General features: G+C 41.6%; 1 protein-coding gene across 19 annotated transcripts in view; it reads right to left on the minus strand.

Annotated features, from left to right (window-relative positions):
- The window catches only part of CAMTA1 (calmodulin binding transcription activator 1), a 1,356,239-nt gene that overhangs the window by 922,995 nt on the left and 418,958 nt on the right, over nt 1-14,286 (minus strand). The window lies entirely within an intron of this gene.

Raw genomic sequence — 14,286 nt, forward strand, 5'->3', positions numbered from 1 at the left:
TTAATTGACTTTCACAGCATCACACAATTAGTAAATGGGATTGGAATCCAAAGCTTTCTACATGCAAGTCCAAAGCTTTACTTGCTACAAATGGCAGCTAGGTGGTACCAAAGGGCACAAAGCACTGAGCTTAGAGCAAAGAAGACTTGTATTCAAATTCTCTCAGGTTCTTAATAAATATGCAATCCTAGGTTAAGTCCTTAATTTCTGTTTACTTCAATCTCAGATGTAAAATAGGGATAATAATAGCAATACTACCCAGGGTTATCAAGAAGATAAAAATGAGATAATTATAAAATACTTAGCCCAGTACCTGACACATCAGAGGTACTTAATAAATCTGTATTTCCTTCCTTCCTTCCCTCCTTCCTTCTTTCCCTCCCTTCTTCCTTCCTTCTTTCCCTCCTTCCTTCCTTCCTACAAGTTATACTGGATAAGGACAATTCAGTTACAACTTTAGCATCTCATGACTTTGGGAGGTGGTAGAAGGGTGGGGGAGGATTAAATGAGTAAACTTGATGCCATGGTAATGGAGGTAATAGAACCTCAGGGTATTTCATATAAAGAGATATACAGAAGGTAAATTTCACTTGGTAGGCAGCCCTCGCAGGAAAGAACAATAACTCCACATTTACTTTCATTTTTAAATCATTACATGCAAGCTCTGTCTTAGCAATAATTTCATTCTGTGTCCCTGCTGCTCTCCATCTTTTCAAGCTGGGGCCAGCTCCCCTGGACACCCTCAGCCTGGGCACCAACGCCTCATTTCTAACACAAATCTTATTTCCCAAGGTCCTGAGGCTGAAAAGCTGGAAAGAAGGGCGAGAAAAACGACAAGCCTGGCGATATTTTAATCAAGAGAAAAGTGATTCCCAAACCAGGTCTCCTGCATGCAATCCAGGTCTCTGCTGCTTTGAGAAAGGAGCCCAGTCCCCAGCCAAGCCCAAAGAGATGCAGTGTTTAGTGCTCAGAACAGCCAAGACACAGAGCCCTGTAACATTTCTCTGGGACTGCCTACCCAGTCCTGACCTGTGCCTCTGCTTCTAGCCCAAGTTACTTGCTTTTTCACAGAATAACTGATCTCCACCTTCTTTCTAGCCCAGCCGGTTTGGAGGGAAGGGGGTTGGATCAATGGTGGTCTTTGGTTTGACAATTAGTGGGGCAGGGGAGGAAGGATGTTCCAGCTTATTCCAGGGGCTTTCATCTTGAGAAAGAGAACAATGAGCAAGAAATAAAGATAGACAGATTGATAGACAGACAGACAGACAGAGAAAGAGAGAGATAAATAGATAGACAGAAGGATGGATAGAAAGATAGATACATGGATGCATAGATAGATAGATAGATAGATAGATAGATAGATAGATAGATAGATAGATAGATAGATAGATAGGTAGATAGATAGACGGACAGACAGACAGACAGACAGAAGGATGGATAGAAAGATAGATACATAGATGCATAGATAGATAGACAGACAGACAGACAGACAGACAGACAGACAGACAGACAGATAGATAGATAGATAGATAGATAGATAGATAGATAGATAGATGGATAGATACACAATCAAAAGGAAATGTGAACAAAGGATATATATAGCAAAGTCAGAAGCATGAAACATATTCTTTTCCCATTTTCTTTTAATGTAAAAGGGGAAAAGTCCCCATCACAGGTGTACTATGGGAAATACAAGAATAGCATATAGAAATCTTTATGGTAGGAACCATGGATATGATGGTGTTGCTTAATGAGAATAGGGGGGAATCCAAAGCAGCTGATCTAGCAATTTCCCATTACAAAGAAAATTATGAGTTACAAAGAGCAGTTTACTCCAGGAACATACATTAGCCACTTCTAATTTTGCTATGCAAATTTGCTAGATCTCATTCTCCATAGCCAGCCTGAATTCATGAGGTCGGAAACGATTCCTGGGGAAGCACTGGGGATGGCAACGTCTGGACAGAGAAATCTAAAAAGGCGGCTTTTCCCAGCTCAGGAGAGAAAACCAAGAATCAACCAAGGGAGACCAGTCCTTGCTTTGGAGAACCCATGATAAAGCCCTTTCTCTTTCTCTCAGTAAAAGGTGGAGGACTATGGATATGGAATGTTATATACAGTGGCAGAAAGCATCATTTTTGTTGGTTTTGCTTCATTTTTCTGCATTATAAAGGAGGGTTCAATGGAGAAATATGGATAGAAAATTACTCTGAGAACAAAACAAAGAGCATAGATGAAATTCTATCTTTCATCTATTTCTATTCCTTCTCAGAAGTAGGAATCTATGGGCATAGAACATTACAAATGATGCCAGATGTTTGCAATGCATCCATTTCCCTAATTTTTTTCTCTTCTTCCTCTTTTTCTTTTCTCTCTTTTTAAAAATAATATTCATTATAAGGGATGACTCTCTAGAAGAGATAGAGGGAGGAAATTAGGCACTAAGAAAAATCAATATTTTTTCAAAATTTGTTTCAATTCCACCTTTACATAAGAATAACCCATGAGGTAGGGAAAAGGACCAGACCTGTGATTTCATTAGTATAGGAATCTCCCAGGCAAGGAAATCCTCTCTCCCAGTGCAGGTTTGTACCTCCTTTGCAATTGATGGTTTTAGACTGAGCAATCAAGGCAAAGGGACTTGCTGGGGGTCACCCAGCATTGGAACTTGAACCTTCCAGGCCAGTTCTACATCCAATACACCAGCCTGCCTCTCTAGACATAGGGTAAGTAAAACAAAATTACTACCAAGAGACCCTGACAGGCTACGTAGATGCCTATTGAATTGTGAGAGCACAGCACCAGAGGGCTTTGTTATTCTCAGAAATATTCATCACTGCCCCGTTGTCCTGCTTGGAAAAAAGCAGAAAGTGACACTTGGAGATGAGGATTCTCCAATCAGGGTGGCCCCCTCCTCAGGCAAACTTGCATTAACGGTAACCTGACAAGTAGAGCCCCTGGCCAAGCTGAGTATTTATCACCCAGCAGTCAAAGGAGAGAGACCACAGTCATTAGAGAATTGAGAGAAGAGGCTCCCTGTGGTGGAGCCCCAGAGCTTTAGCAAACTTGGGAATCCACTCTGGGAGAAGGCAGGCTCTACAAAGAGCCTCCTTACCTTTTTTTTTCTTTTTATTCCCTTCCTATACACTCACAAACACCCTCAGTTGATTTCTGAGCAAAGGTAGTGAATCAGAGCCAGGAAGACTCAAATTCAAATTCAGCTACAAATGGTTAAAAGCTTGGTTACTGTGTGAAGAGTGGTAAGGGCTAGGCAATGGGGTCAAGTGACTTGCCCAAGGTCACACAGCTGGGACATGTCTGAGGCTAGATTTGAACCCAGGACCTCCCATCTCTAGGCCTGTCTCTCAATCCACTGAGCTATACAGCTGCCCCACTGACATTCTATATTCTAAAAGAGTTCTGAGTTCTCTCTAGTTCCTTCCAGTATTGACATCCTATATTCTAAGAGTTCTGAGTTCTCTCTAGTTCCTTCCAGTATTGGCATTCTATATTCTAAGAGTTCTGAGTTCTCTCTACTTCCTTCCAGTATTGACATTCTATATTCTAAGAGTTCTGAGTTCTCTCTAATTCCTTCCAGACATGACATTCTATATTCTAAGAGTTCTGAGTTCTCTAGTTACTTCCAGACCTGATATTCTATATTCTAATAGAGTTCTGAGTTCTCTCTACTTCCTTCCAGTCTTGACATTCTATATTCTAAAAAGAGTTACAAGTTCTCTCTAGTTCCTTCCAGTCTTGACATTATATATTCTAATAGAGTTCTGAGTTCTCTCTACTTCCTTCCAGTCTTGACATTCTATATTCTAAAAAGAGTTACAAGTTCTCTCTAGTTCCTTCCAGTCTTGACATTCTATATTATAATAGAGTTCTGAGTTCTCTCTACTTCCTTCCAGTCTTGACATTCTATATTCTAATAGAGTTCTGAGTTCTCTCTACTTCCTTCCAGTCTTGACATTCTATATTCTAAAAAGAGTTACAAGTTCTCTCTAGTTCCTTCCAGTCTTGACATTCTATATTCTAATAGAGTTCTGAGTTCTCTCTACTTCCTTCCAGTCTTGACATTCTATATTCTAAAAAGAGTTATAAGTTCTCTCTACTTCCTTCCAGTCTTGACATTCTATATTCTAATAGAGTTCTGAGTTCTCTCTAGTTCCTTCCAATTTTGACATTCTATATTCTAAAAGAGTTCTGTGTTCTATAATTCCTTCAGCTCCTGAAATTTTATGTGTTGTGGTCCCTTTCAGCACTGACATTTCAGGATTTTATAATTAAAGACGATGAGCCCACAGGCATGATGTCACTGAACAAAAAAAGCCCCCAGCTAACAAATCCAGATGACATGATCTGAGTAGGGACATGGGCTTAGATGTGATAGACTAGTGGATATTTTACCAAAGGACCAGCCTGTTGTACATGTCATTCCCAGGATCCAAACCTTAGCGACTCCCTTATCCCTCTACAGAAAAGTGCACAGTGAGATGCTCCCCTGGGGACTAGTGGGCTGATGCCTGAATGCCCTCTGGGGAAGTTCCAGCCTAGTTGGAGAACTCCTTGAAACCTGAGACAGTGGCCTCTGGGCAGGGTAAAAAGCTCACAAAAGGCAGAGGGCACAAAGCACATTTACTCCTTGGTTGGTTAACAGGATAGGTTTCCTACCTTGTCAAGAATTTGCCCACTATATCATCCCAGTGCTGAAATGTATGTAACATGACATGCTATTATGTTAATTTGATAGCAGGTCCCCAACTCAGCACAATGCAAAGGTCACCACATTGCAGTAGGGACTGACCCAATTTCGATAGTGATTCGCCCTCTCAGCTACCGGAATTATCTACCTCTGTGACTGCAGTCCCCTGCTCCCACACAGACTTTTCAGGAATATCTACTGAAATAACTCAGGGAAGCCAACTTTCAAAAAAAAAGATTAATAATAAATCACTAAAACAAGATCTCTGGTTGAATTGCGCAGTTCAACTCTGCAGCTCTGTCGATCTCGTCTAGAAAGACAAGTCACTCAGAAATGTCTTGTGCACAGTAGTAATTATCCCAATAGGCAGATTTTTTTTGAGGTGGGGAAGGGTAGAGGAGTAAGTAATGGGATGCCATTTACCTTGGGGATTTACGTCTTGTGTGTTAGATAAATGTGGGGTGATCCATTGCCGTTCACGTGTGCTTTTCTGGGCATTCCAAAAAGGAGGTGGACTGTGAGAGCTGAATCTGTTTCCAACAGTGGCTTCTCTCCCAGGGAAGTGGCACCCACCTGCCCATTCCACTACAGGGCTTTGGATGGCAGAGACCTGACGGGTAATCCTGTTGACTTTTGCTCTTTCTTCCTCCTCATCCCTGCCTAGGAGAACCTTAACGCAATTGAGTGATGCTCCCCACATAGGACTTTTTCTGATTCTTCTCAGTGATTAGTACTATCTCCTTCTTGAAATTACTTTGTATATGTTTTCTAGTCACCTCCACCCTCAATAGAATGCCAGCAGGAAAAGACTTTAGAGGTTCATTTTAATTTCCTCGTATCACACATGAGGAAATTGAGGAATAGAGGAAGCAAAGGGCAATTGTAAGTTCATATATAGGCATTAAGTGGCAGATCCATTCAAAGACCATCTGATACCCCAAACACCTACTGTGTGCACAGCACTGTTTTAGGCACTGTGAAGGATTTTTTTAAGTGTAAAATATGACCTGTGCCTTTGAGGAACTTCTCACTGAGAAAATTATAGGACATAGAACTTCAAGGGGTTATTCTCATTGACTGCTGTTCTCCTTTGTCAACTCTCTCACCTCTAACCTCACCAATCAATAAGGTCTGCTCTTTCTAAAGTCACCAAGACCCTCTTTGCCAGATCCAGCCTTTTTTCAAGTCTCACCCCCTTGACTTCTCTCCAGTATATTTCCCTTTTGATCACCCTCTCCTCTTGGACACTCTCTCCTCTCTGGTTTTAATGTCACAAGTCTGACCACTCCTGGGACTTACAAAGTACCTTGGATCCTTGCTCTGAGTCATCTTTTAAAACATACCCCTTAAATGTGAGTGTTCACCAAGACTGCATCCTGGACCTTCTTGCCTATACTCCCTTTTGTGGCTGACTTCATTAGCTCCTGTGGGTTCAGTTATTACCTCTAAGCTAATGACACCCACTTGTAGATTTCAGCAGCTTGTATCTCTTCTGAGTCCTTTTCCCACCTCTCCAACTTTCTTTTGAGCATTTCAAACAGGCATATCCTTATCCTATAGGAAGTTAAAACTCAACATGTCCCAAACGGAAATCATTCTCTTTCATCCAAAACCCACTTATCTAATTGTTTTTCCTCTTTTTCCAAATTCACAACCCTGGAGTCACCCTTTCCTCCTCTTCTCTCACCTCAAATGCTCAATCAGTTGCTAAATCTTACCATTTGTAGCACTACCACATTTCTCAGGTCCATCCCCTCCTCCCTACTCACATAGTCGCCACCCTAGTTAAGTTCTGAAAATTACTGTCTTCATTCATAGGCTATGATTTAACTATACCTATAGAGAGGAGAATATTAAAGATGTAAGAGAAAGGGAGCAGCAGAAAGTCCAAGTTGTTAGAGCAACCAGGAAGAGATGATATCAAGAGCATAGGTGAAGAATTAGCCTTGAAAAGTTGGAGAGATTCATATTCCTTGGAGACCCAAGTCCTCCTAGTTATTCCCTCCTCTTCATTTTGGTCTTTATTTGCCCCCTTTCTGATGGCTAGTTAATAGTTTGACTGCCCATTGACCAAAAAGGAGTTAATGTGCACTAGAGGAACATTAGTTCTTCAAGGGGAAGATCCTCTACAAATTCATTCATTAGACATTTGATAACATGATCTAGCCTCTTCTTGTCTAATATTAACAGAACTTCTGATGTGAAATATTCCTCGACTCTAACTTTGGATTCATCATTAGGTCAGACCTCAGCACTGTAAGAGTAAAGTTTCATTTGAATATGGGTGATCTGGGGATACCTAGGCCCAAATGAAATCTTATTACCAAAGCAGTGCTCCCCAAATGGGAATAAGAAGACAGAAATCACTCCCAATGGGGTCATCAGTGTCTCTTTCCCCCTAGAATTATATAATTTTATTTTATTTTCTCCCTAGTCAACAGGGATCAGATAGAAGAATTTTGTTTTCATGGAGGATATGGAAAGTAGAGTGCTATAGGGATGCTTAGGTTATATTAAAATCAAATTGGCCCACTAGTTTTTTCCTGTATATGAAAGTCCATCTCTCCATAGAATGTGCTTTGGTGCAGGCTGTCTCAATGTCTAAACTGAATTCCCTCTTCATCTCACCCTCCTTAGAATCCCTCTCTTCCATCAGAGCATAGCTCAGCTGCTGGCTTCTAAGGAAGGTCTTTCCTGATTTTTCCACCCACTCTCAGCTATTTGTATTCTCTTGGTCTTAAAACTACTTTGTATTTCTTTGTAGATACATTCTATTTATTTATCTGTGAACATCATGAAACTCCTCTCTTCTCTTCCTCCCCTGGATTATAAGGTTTCTGAGTTCCGAGAATGGCAAGGAACCATTTCACTTTTGTTTTTGTGTCACTCCCTACCCAGCACTATCTCTAACACATAGTAGGCTCTTAATAAAAGTTTGTCAAATTGAGTGAGAGATTATCTAGTCCAACCCTCCAATGTAATAATAACAAAATCTTACTTTGAAACTGCCAGAAAGAGAGGTTTCCTATAATAGAAGATAGAAGACTGGACTTTCAAGCAGGAAGATCTAGGGCAGTGATGGTGAGCCTATAGCACATGTGCCAAAGATGGCACTCAGAACACTCTCTGTGGGCATGCATGCTGCCCCTCCTCCTGCCCAGAGTTCATTACTAGAAAGGCAGAAGGACTCCGGCAGAGCTGTTCCCTTCCCCCTCTCCACTGTATCTTATGACATTTTTTCACATCACCTACCCCTTTACCCAGCAGCCCAATGGGAACCCTTCCTCCCTCCACTATGTGGGGTAAAGGGGACGGAAGCTCTGTACTCAATAGGGTGGGACAGGGCATGGCAAATGGTTTCTTGGGGGGATAGGGAATGGCACACAGTCTCTAGAAGTTCACCATCACTGACCTAGGGTCAAGTTGCACCTCTGGCATATTCTAGCTGTGTGAAAGTCATTCTTCCTCCTCTTTGTGTTTCTGGCAGCTCTCTAACACTATAAGCCGTATATAAGGTGCCAATCTTCATTGTTAAAGGAAATATCTCACCAGGAGCTCTCTATACTGATTAAATAACAAATGAGAAAGAAGGCTAGGAAGAGATGAGGGAAAGAGAGGAAAAAGGAGAGGGGGAAGAGAAGGGAAAAAAGTATAAGAAGGAGAAAAAGGGAAGGAAGGAAGGAAGGAAGGAAGGAAGGAAGGAAGGAAGGAAGGAAGGAAGGAAGGAAGGAAGGAAGGAAGGAAGGAAGGAAGGAAGGAAGGAAGGAGGGAGGGAGGGAGGGAGGGAGGGAGGGAGGGAGGGAGGGAGGGAGGGAGGGAGGGAGGAAGGAAGGAAGGAAGGAAGGAAGGAAGGAAGGAAGGAAGGAAGGAAGGAAGGAAGGAAGGAAGGAAGGAAGGAAGGAAGGAAGGAAGGAAGGAAGGAAGGAAGGAAGGAAGGAAGGAAGGAAGGAAGGAAGGAAGGAAGGAAGGAAGGAAGGAAGAAAGGAAGGAAGGAAGGAAGGAAGGAAGGAAGGAAGGAAGGAAGGAAGGAAGGAAGGAAGGAAGGAAGGAAGGAAGGAAGGAAGGAAGGAAGGAAGGAAGGAAGGAAGGAAGGAAGGAAGGAAGGAAGGAAGGAAGGACATGGAAGGGAGGAAGGAAGGGAGGGAGGAAGGAAGGGAGGGGAGGGGAGGGGAGGGGAGGGGAGGGGAGGGAAGGGAAGGGAAGGGAAGGGAAGGGAAGGGAAGGGAAGGGAAGGGAAGGGAAGGGAAGGGAAGGGAAGGGAAGGGAAGGGAAGGGAAGGGAAGGGAAGGGAAGGGAAGGGAAGGGAAGGGAAGGGAAGGGAAGGGAAGGGAAGGGAAGGGAAGGGAAGGGAAGGGAAGGGAAGGGAAGGGAAGGGAAGGGACTGCCAAAGGATGAACTTTATAATCCATGTGTACATTCAGAACCTCTATTTAAACACACATGTAGTCCTCCTGATAGCTAGTTAACAATGATTTATTAAGCTAGCTATGTGTAGAGAATATGCTAAGTCAATCAATTAGTGGGTGTACATCCAAGAAATAATAGGTATGAAATCTTCCTTCAAATAGTTCACAATCTCTTTCTCTATAGATTGAAGTATACATATACACATATGTCTGTGCTTCTATACACCTATATATACATATACATATATGTGTATGCATGTACATATAACATTATATGTCACTATTCATATATCTCCTTTTAGACTATCATGAAGCTATCATGGGGCTCTTATCCTTCATCTATTATCTAACATGTCAGCATGGCAAAATGTAAAGAATACCAGTTTGGAGTAAAGAGAAGACTTGGGTTCAAATCATGCCTTGGACACTAGCTATATAACCTTGGTCAATTCACTGAACACTGATCAACCTCAGTTTCCTCACCTATAAAACGGAGTTCATAACAGCTGTTCTACCTCATGAGGTTGTTACGAAGACTGAAGGAGGTGCTGAATGTAAAGTGCTTTGCCAGTTATTATAACATGATTCTTATATACCTGTTATTATATACCAATAGTTATAATCTGTGTGCATTGCATGGTCCTGCCTCACAGTAGAAATAGACACAATGGCTTCATCACAGCTTAGAATTACCTTTTCTTCCACAGATTTCTCTGGAACAATGTCTGGATCTCTTCTCTGACCCTTCATTTTCTTCCTCATATCATATTTATCTTTAGGCACATCATAGCTCCTCCTATCAGACTGTAAGCTCCTCAGCAGCAAGGACTATGTAGTTTTTTTATCCTTATACAGAGAAATTAAATGACTTGCCTAGGGTCACACAGTCAGTATGTGTCTGAAGTGAGTCTTGAACCCAGATAGATCTTCGTGGTGCTGAAGCCAGCTCCATCTTTAACACCCCCTCATTCCTATATTAAAAAGGTAAGACTGAGTTCCCAAGCCCAGCAGAGCAATTAGGCCAGCATCTCAGCAAGGGCTCTATTTATAACCTCCAGGAACTTGGAAGTCCCAGACATAAGCAGTGGGTCTATTCTGTGGCTCCTTCCTATAGCAACATCTATATGTGAGCCGATTATAACAATTAATTTAATAGGGATTCCTCTGCATGAACAATGCATCATTTTATTAGGAAACTCTATAAATGTCAGTGGTGCAATTCATTTTTATTAATTTTCTAAAATGAAATTAGCAGGAGTAGTGGCAGCAAGAGTGGCAACAGAGGTTGTGGAACATTTCTCTCCCAAAGGGTATTGGTGTCATTAATTCCTAAATACCAGGAGGCCTGTTTGTATGAACTCAGCAGTTGACTGCACCAATTAATTTCAATATTTGGAGGGGAGAGGGGAATATCTACCAACCTCAACTCCAACAACTAATTTAGGAAGGTCCTTGAACAGCCAGGCAACTTTTCCTCCTCTTGGGACATGGCGCTTTCGGGTGTAAATACAGTATTGTAATACTAATAGGCAAACGCTTGCTATCTTCACCCCACTGCCTCTAGCTAAACAAAAGCAATCTGGGAACACTTTCCATAAACCCTCTTCTGTGACTGATGCCTCCAACGGGGGGGGGGGGTGCCCCATGCTACCTTGAACTTAACAGAATGCTTGGTGGACCCAATTCTACCACCAAAAGGTAAGGGGGGAAATCACATATGACCACAAGTGGCACTCACTCCTCTTGCTGGGACTCAACATCCTTATGTCCTGAAATATCTGATCCAATCTCTAGCCATGACATGATGGACCAGTTGTTCCACAGTTAAGAAGTTTCTGGTCATCTAATAGTGACCCCTGTCTTTAGCTAGGGTCCTGGAAGATGCATATAACCAGGAGTGACTTCTACTAATCTTTCAGTTTGATTCAATGAGTATTATTAGTGAATCCCTGCTTTAAGCTAAGCATTGGCAACTTGTGTTTAAATGGCTCAAACTGAGAAGAAATCCAATTTGCAGAATAGGTCAAATCCTTTGGGTCTTTTTTCAGTTTCTCTTATCCATAAAATATAGGGGATGGATTGGATGGCATTTGAGTTTTGATCCAGCTTTCCAAGTTGGATGCTATGATTATTTGTTCTGTCCACAAGATGTCTATGATAGAGATGCAATTCCTCTTCCTTTCATGCTTTTTTTTCTAGAAAAATCCCCATATCTGCAATTTCTATATCTAGAAGCATCCAAGCTAGAAATTTCCAGTTTCTTGAGTACCTGACACCCCCAAAATTCCTTCCTTCCTGATATCTGAGGTAGAAAGCTTATTGGTATAAAGACTCCAACGTTCCACATAAAACACTTGGCCCTTCTCAAAATACTGAGCTGCCCCAATGAATAGACTAAAAATGGACTCAGGGGATCCAAGTAATAGGAAGTAGCTCATGGACCTGGGATAAAGGTTTGTGGTCAATCCTTTTTCAGGAAAGGGAGCTTACTTTCTTGTTCCACTGTTCCCATTTCAAAAGAGAGTCAGAATAGCAAGGGGGCAAGTTAGTGAATAAACTCCATTTATCCAACTAATCTACAGACTTTCCATGAGTGATCATATGATAGAGAACTTGAGCTATAAGTACATTTGATGTGATATTCCATTAGCTGTGTTTGTTGAGGGGGAGTGTAGCCACTTTTGTTCATTAAACAAAGTTGTTTTAAAAATGATTAGAAACAAGCAAGATGAACTCAGTAGCTGTACTTATCAAATTAATAAGAACCTGGTGCTAAATGTGCCAGATGTTAGAGGTAGCCTCTTGGAACATCATCACGGTCTTGAGATAGCTAGATGGCTCAGTGGCTTGAGAGCCAGGCCCAGAGACAAGAGGTCCCAGGTTCCAATGTGACCTCAGACCCTTCCTAGTTATGTGACTCTAGGCAAATTACTTAACCCCTACCGCTAGTCCTTACCACTCTTCTGCCTTGGAACCTATACATAGAATTGTTTCTAAGACTGAAGGTAAGGGTCTAAAAAAAGAAAAAAAGAAGAAAATCATCATGGACTCCTTCCCTCCTTCCTACTATAGTCTGAAGAATTTTGTGAGTGACTCTTTTTGGTAACATCGCTTTCCTGCCCAGCCATACCCACAGTGGACCTATTGGTTTTAGCCCCAAAGTAGGGCTGTCCTAATTTTAAGTTATCAGTTTCCCTCCTCCCCACAAATTTATGCAGTGAACACAAACCCTCCTTTTTGTTGTCCCTGATTCCACCTCATGGTTCCCTTGGATGTCTCCAATTGAATTGCCTGATTCATCCACTAAGTATCAATAAAAGATCCCAAAGCCTCCATACAAATGCTCCATGACACTCTATTTTAATTCTGCCCTCACTAGTCAATTTCAATGATATACCAAGATCTTACAAAATTTTAGGAATTTTAGGGCTAAAAGGGATATCTGATATCTGAACATATCTAAGACTTTCTCATTTTACAAATGAGGAAAGAGAAAAGTGATTTGCTCAAGGTCATACCATACCATGTATTAGTGGCAAATAATACAGTTCCTAGAGGCAGCTAGCTGGCACCAGAGTGCAGAGTGCTGGGCCAAGAGTGAAGAAGATTCATCTTCCTGGGTTCAAATCTAGCCTCAGACACTTCTTAGCTATGTGACCCTAGACAAGGCACTTATTTGTTTACCTCAGTTTTCTCATCTGTAAAATGAGATGGAGAAGGAAATGGAAACCCACTTCAGTGTCTTTGCCAAGAAAACTCCAAATGAAGTCACAAGAGTCAGGTGTCACTGAAATGACTGAACAACAATAACACACACACACACACACACACACACACACACACACACACACACACACGTGCGCGCGCGCAAAGCCAGAAAGCTTATAGAAGAATGAACACTGACAGACACTTTGTTGTCTCCATCAGAGAGAAGAGGGGCTGGGGATACAGCCTCCTAAAATTTAAACTCAAGGCACAGACATCAAGTAAGTCACAGTCACACTAACATCCTTAAGTTAATATACACACAATCCTGTTATAACTAATAGAAAAGTTGCTATAGTTAAAAGTAGTGTAGCCACCTATTTTAAATGCCCCCCAAATGTCACAGACCCAAAATAAAAGCTTCAAGTTAGGCATGAGGGAGGGGTGCCCCTTAAAACAAATGTACTTCAGCTTTCTTAACATAATAAAAAATGTCAGTTACACTCCAAGGGAAACAGGTTGGCAATCTTTTAAGCGACTACATCCATCCCCAAGTGGCTAGAGAAGTTAAACATTTATGGCAGTTATCGAGGACATTTACTGCATAATAAACTGTAGCCCTGTCCATTAAGTCTGCTTTGGGGATCTCTTGTTACCAATTACTGAAACCCCAACATGAAAAAAGCAACTTTCAATCTCCAAATCAAGGGGAGATACAGGTGACCATGGGAAAGGAGGGAGGGAGGAAAGAAGAAAGGAAGGAAGGAGAAGGGAGTAAAGGAAGTAGGAAGGAAGAAGGAAGGAAGGAAGGAAGGAAGGAAGGAAGGAAGGAAGGAAGGAAGGAAGGAAGGAAGGAAGGGAACTGAAGTGGGGAGAGAGAGGAGAGGGACAGGAAAGGGAAAAGGAAAGGAAAGGAAAGGAAAGGAAAGGAAAGGAAAGGAAAGGAAAGGAAAGGAAAGAAAGGAAAGGAAAGGAAAGGAAAGGAAAGGAAAGGAAAGGAAAGGAAAGGAAAGGAAAGGAAAGGAAAGGAAAGGAAAGGAAAGGAAAGGAAAGGAAAGGAAAGGAAAGGAAAGGAAAGGAAAGGAAAGGAAAGGAAAGAAAAGAAAGGAAAGGAAAGGAAAGAAAGGAAAGGAAAGGAAAGGAAAAAGGAAAGGAAGGGAAAAAAGAAACTAGTGAACACTTGGTGACAAGTGGAAGTTCCTTAAATACATGCCTCCAACTTCCCAACTCCCATCATCTAAGTCATTCCAAACCAACCAAGGAAAGGATATAATTAAATGATTAATAGTATAACTATCAGGTTAAAACTTTTAACTCAGTATGATCATTGGCCCTCTATTTTTAATCTATCTGATTCCAATCAATATAATACTCATTAAGTCAATTAACGAGACCTCAGTGTCACAAGCTATCAAGCATGACATAGGCTTTTCAATTGCCCCTTCAATGGATGGATTGGTGAAGTCA

The sequence above is a fragment of the Monodelphis domestica genome, chromosome 4 (assembly GCF_027887165.1).
Source record: "Monodelphis domestica isolate mMonDom1 chromosome 4, mMonDom1.pri, whole genome shotgun sequence".
Taxonomy (NCBI): Eukaryota; Metazoa; Chordata; class Mammalia; order Didelphimorphia; family Didelphidae; genus Monodelphis; species Monodelphis domestica.